Source organism: Piliocolobus tephrosceles, unplaced genomic scaffold (genome assembly GCF_002776525.5).
Source record: "Piliocolobus tephrosceles isolate RC106 unplaced genomic scaffold, ASM277652v3 unscaffolded_668, whole genome shotgun sequence".
NCBI lineage: Eukaryota > Metazoa > Chordata > Mammalia > Primates > Cercopithecidae > Piliocolobus > Piliocolobus tephrosceles.
The window spans coordinates 1-5,825 of NW_022333918.1; the positions used below are offsets into that span (position 1 = coordinate 1).

Consider the following 5,825-nt stretch of genomic DNA (forward strand, 5'->3'; position numbering starts at 1 on the left):
TCAAGAAAAAAAATCATAAGGTCTACTGAATCTTAAGATAAACAGTGGTTTTTTATATGCTGAGAAAGCCAACTTTTAATTTATAACTCAGTCACCGATATGCATATTTGTTGATTGGCTTGGATTTTTTTTTCTATTTAAGATGAAGTCATTCATATTTTTACTTGTTTGTATCCTATGTCACTGTTGTAGTTTTCCAGAGTCATTTGTTCTGAGGCACCTCAAGTATACAATGACGATTTAGGGAAAAAGATTTTGTACTTATAAATGTGAAGTCTAGAATGTTATTTTTCCATGGTTTATAGGCTCAGCTTCTAATTTCTCAGTGGCTATGGAAGATCCTCTATCATCTCTGCCCAGTCTTCCTCTCATTCTTATTGCCTATTATTCTTCTAACAACAGTCAACTACTTCATGTTCTCCACACATACTTCCCTTACTGACACTGTGCATTTGCATGAGACTTTTCCCTCCCCTCTACTTGCTGATCACAACCCAGTTTTCCATGAGGCATTTTACAACCTTTGAATCTTCTCTAAATTTCCATGCATGTTTTTAAAAGCTTATTTGGTCCTTTATGCTTATTTATGTGTACAGTAAGTAGAGCATTGAAATACATAAGCCCTAAACCATTTGTAAATTATTACATATATCAGGACTGTTAAAGAGTAAAATGTTCCCTATGGCATGTACTTTTTTGTTTGTGTTAAAAACATATAACACAAAATTTTCTCTACTAACCACTTTTAAACACACAGTTTTGTAATGTCAGGTATATATTTGTTTCTGTGAAACAGATTTTCAGAACTTTTTCATCTTGCAAATATGAAACTCTACAAAAATTCCAAGAACTCTAATAAGAAATTGATGAGCTCATAAAATGGCTAATCACTAACTGACAGCACCTTGCTATCCTTTGCACTCACATTCTTCCTTTATTGCTCTTATTCTCCCTTTTTGTCTCCCTTCCATCCTTTTTTTTTTTTTTTTTTTTTTTTTCTTCAGTGAATTGTACTTTCTGTCTTGGTTGTTTTCTATTTATCTTTGTTTTTTACTTTACTAGTTTACATTCTTGTCATTATTGTATATCCATCATATATCCACTAAAAAACAACTTCCCTTTTTCCTCTCCCCTCAAACCCTAGCAACCACCATTTCACTCTTTGATTACATGAACTCAACCACTCTAGATATCTCATTTAATAAGTAGAATTATACAGTATTTGTCTTTCTGTGACTGGCTATCTTCACCTTGCACAATGTCCCTTAGGCTTAACAGTGCTGCAGTCTGAGACGGGATTTCGTTTTACTTTTTAATATATCTAGGGTTTCCACTTCTTTGGAATGATCACTGTCTTAGATGTTTTCCCTTAAAAAAAAAAAAAAACACGAAAAATGAATCTTTACTACTAGGGATGCACTTTCAGTTATTTACTTGATTGCGTTATGTTGGAGGAGCAATGTTCACAAAATATTTTTACTTACCTGTTGAATATTGTTGACAACAAGCGTAGAATACTGCAAAGGCATGATACACTGCAGATGTCTGAAGTGGAGACAGGATGGTCGTGATTTGCACTGATTTGTATTTTACTCATTTGTTAAGTGGATATATACGAAAGATTCATTTTTTGTGTTTTTTTAAAGGAAAACATCTAAGAAAGTGATCATTCCAAATAATGATAATAATAATATAATTCATAATAATATAATGAAACATGCAGTTACATATATATACGTACAAATACATATATGTGTACATATACATGCTTCATTATATTATGTATTTCATATATATGAGATATATATGACATACATACATATATTTCAGACTCTGGAATCCACTTCCTCTGCCATCAAATCTTGCTTCAGTGAGGTTTTCCATGTTAGTAAGTATGGAATCCCAGTCAATATGAAACTTATCTGTAACCAACTGGCCTCCTGTGAATATGTAATAGGATAGATAGATACACAGATATACTTAGAAAGGTAGATTCAGCATTTCTACTATTTACCTTTCCAAAAATGCTTAATCTTTTGGAGTCAGTATAAGGCAGTTTCACAAAAATCTACAATGAAAAAGAAAAACAATAGTTGCGTCTTTGTAAGTTAAATGCATTTATAAATGTATACTTGGCATGCATACATCCAAAACAATAGCTAATGACTAGAAATGCTTTAATAACTGTAGCTCTATTCATGTATAAGGGTCATATACTCCCAAATCTTGCTACTCCAAGTGGTAGTCTAGTAGCTTGGTATCACCTGAAAGCTTGTTATAAATGCAGAAGCCTGGGCCCCATTCCATTCCTACTGAATCAACATCTACATTTGAACCATATCATATCGGTTTCTGTGTGCTATTATAAAGAACCCACTAACTTTCTTAGGTCACACATTCATGCCAGTCTGGTAATGGTATCTGTGAAACTTCAAGAATTGTGATTAACTGAGGATACAACAGACATTGTGGATTACTGTAAACAAATAATATAGTGGTATAATTACAATGTATCCTACTTTCATAAATCCAAAGTAAATTTTAATTCCAGAGGGGAAATATGAGAATTACTTTATTATACCACTAAGGGTGACAGGTACTTGAGAAAAATGAAATAGGCTTTATGATTACCTTACAACATTGCTCAATCACCAAAATAGAAGCCTTGAGTCAGGGTGAGTAATATTATATGTATATACCTAGACTCTGTCATTATAGAAAACAGAAGTAAAATGTGCACCCACTTACTTCACAGCTGTTATTTGGTCCTTTACTTCTACTGAACCTAATCTTCGATGAATCTCCTGCAAAATTTTCACACCCAGGAATCCACTTCCTCTGCCATCAAATCTTGCTACAATGACGTTATCCATGTCAATGAGTACGGAATCCTAGTCAATATGGAACTTATCTGTTACCAACTGGCCTCCTGGTTCTTCATCCCTGGAAATACCAGCATATTGGACCAAAACAAGAGCAATTGAAAATCTGGTAGAAATTTTAGCTTTCCTATTCACTAGTTAAGTAATGGGAAAGAACTGTGCTGGCTATTAAAATTTCTGTTGGCTGGGCGCGTTGGCTCAAGCCTGTAATCCCAGCACTTTGGGAGGCCAAGACAGGTGGATTACGAGGTCAGGAGATTGAGACCATCCTGGCTAACCCGGTGGGCTGAGATCCGGCCACTGCACTCCAGCCTGGGCGACAGAGCGAGACTCTGTCTCAAAAAAAAAAAAAAAAAAAAAAAGTCTCTTAATTCTTGATGATAAACCTGAAGGTAAAAATACAATTTTCCTTTGTAAAATTGTATTTTCCTCTGTAAAATTGTATTTTCCTTTGTAAAATTGTAATTGAAAAGTTCCCTGAATGAAATGAAAGTATGACTAAACACTGTAGTAGAAATTAGTGTAGCTCATTTCTCAATGGGGAAAAATGAAGAAAAATGGATGGTACTTTCCCAAAGGCATTTCTAAAGAATGACTGTCAAGTTGGTAGGCAGGTCTATCTTTACTGGATTTCTTCCAGAGTGTTTTAGAAATGTCTTGCAAGTGGCTTCCAAGGGTTGAAGGGCCTGATAGCAGAACCAATTATGAAATAATTGATAATAATTTAACAGAAAATATACAATCATAAATAATGTTAAACTAAAAAGAAAACTACATTAGTATTTCCTGAATTGTTTTGTTTGTTTGTTTTTGTGCTGGAATTCTCACTGAGGAAAATTTAAACAAGCAGTGAGAAAAATTCTTTTTTTATCACTAAAGTTGACAGCAAGAAGAATAGACATGTATGTTTGAAACACTTGAAAGCTAGAAGGAAAAAAAGACACACAAATAATAAAGCATGAATGTTTTTTCCAGAGGGAAAAGAAGGTACAATTTTAAAATGTCAGCTTAAAATTTTTTATTAGTTTATTTTCTAGAACACAGTAAAAGTAAAAAAAAAAAAAAAATGAAACTCTGATACAATCACAGAGAGTGTCAAGGTCCATACCTAGGTAGGAACCCATGTACTTTCAAATACTTCAATCATGGCAAAAAATAAAAAATAAAAAAAAGCATTTTCCTTGGTATTGGTAGCAGTGTAAGTCCAAGACCAAGTAGAAAGTTATTAAACCAAGCAATAATAATGTGCTTGTCATTTTTTTTTTTTTTTTTTTTTTTTTTACAGAAATCATATGATACAGAGACTGTGTGAAAGCAAAGACGGTAGTCAGTATGGACAGTTGTCAGCCAAATTCCAAAGCTTGATCTGAATGAGAACATTTCTTCTGGATTAAAACAATGTGAATGCAGTATTTGTGGAAAAGTCTTTGTACGTCATTCCCTCCTTAATAGGCACGTCCTAGTTCACTCAGGATACAAACCATATGGAGAGAAGCAATATAAATGTGAACAGTGTGGCAAATTCTTCGTTTCTGTTCCAGGTGTTAGAAGACACATGATAATGCACAGTGGAAATCCAGTTATAAATGTAAGATATGTGGGAAATCTTTTTCTTTTCAAAATTCATTTGAAAGACATCAGAGAACTCACACAGGAGAAAAAGCCTATACATGTAAACAATGTGGTAAAGTGTTCACTGTTTCCGGTTCTTGTCTAATACATGAACGAACTCACACTGGAGAGAAACTCTACGAATGTAAGGAATGTGGGAAAGCACTCAGATTTTCTTATTCCTTTAGAACGCATGAAAGGATTCACACTGGAGAAAGACCCTATAAATGTACCAAATGTGATAAAGCCTTCAGCTGTTCCACTTCCCTTCATTACCATGGAAGCATTCATACTGGAGAGAGACCCTATGAATGTAAACAGTGTGGCAAAGCCTTTAGTGGTTTGAGTTCCCTTTGTAACCATAGAAGTATTCATACTGGAGAGAAAGCCTATGTAAACAATGTGACCAAGCCTTCAGTCACCTCAGTTCCCTTCAGCTCTACGAAAGAATGCATACTGGAGAAAACCTCTATGAATGTAAGAGATGCGGTAAAGCCTACACTCCTTCCAGTCACCTGACTCGCCATGAAAGAAGTCATGATATAGAGGCTGGGTGTAGTGACTCAGCCTATAATCCCAGCACTTTGGGAGCCCAGGAGTTTATAACCAGCCTGGATTAAAACAATGTGAAACAACCTGGGCAACATGGTGAAACCCTGTCTCTACAAAAAATAAAATAATGCCGGGCGCGGTGGCTCACGCCAGCTACTCGGGAGGCTGAGGCAGGAGAATGGCGTGAACCCGGGAGGCGGAGCTTGCAGTGAGCCGAGATCGCACCCGTGCACTCCAGCCTGGGCAACACAGCGAGACTCTGTCTCAAAACAAATAAGTAAATAAAAATAATTAGCTGGGCATGGTGGCACATTTCAGTTGTCTTAGTTCTTTTTCAAGGACATAAAAAGCCACGGGGGTTTGGGGGTAAGTGCTGTGCTTGCGGATCACGAGGTCAGGAGATTGAGACCATACTGGCCAACGTGGTGAAACCTCGTCTCTGCTAAAAATATAAAAATTAGCTGGGTGTGGTAGCATATGGTTGTAATCCCAGCTACTCAGGAGGCTGAGGCAGGAGAATCACTTGAACCCAGAAGGCGGAGGTTGCAGTGAGCCGAGATTGTGCCACTGCACTCCAGCCTGGCGACAGAGTGAGACTCCATCTCAAAAATAAATAAATAAATAAATAAAGCCCCTTGAATGTAAGAAATGCGGTAAAACATTTACTCTTTTCCATTCCCTCATAAATAGGAAAGAGCTCACACTGCAGAGAAACCTTAAGAATGTAGGAAATGTGGTCAAGCCTTCAGATTTTTCTGTTTGTGAAAATGTGGGAGGCCT

General features: G+C 36.0%; 1 long non-coding RNA gene and 1 pseudogene across 1 annotated transcript; one reads left to right on the forward strand and one right to left on the reverse strand.

The window, feature by feature from the left end:
- Window positions 1–953: 953 nt before the first annotated feature.
- Window positions 954–3,167, reverse strand: LOC113220232. Its single transcript, XR_003307138.1, has 4 exons — window positions 2,749–3,167; window positions 2,015–2,068; window positions 1,485–1,545; window positions 954–1,368 (listed from the first exon to the last, which is right to left on the reverse strand). It is a non-coding gene; the product is annotated as an uncharacterized LOC113220232 (long non-coding RNA).
- A 306-nt stretch (window positions 3,168–3,473) lies between these two features.
- Window positions 3,474–5,077, forward strand: LOC113220231 (annotated as a pseudogene).
- The last annotated feature ends 748 nt before the right edge of the window (window positions 5,078–5,825 follow it).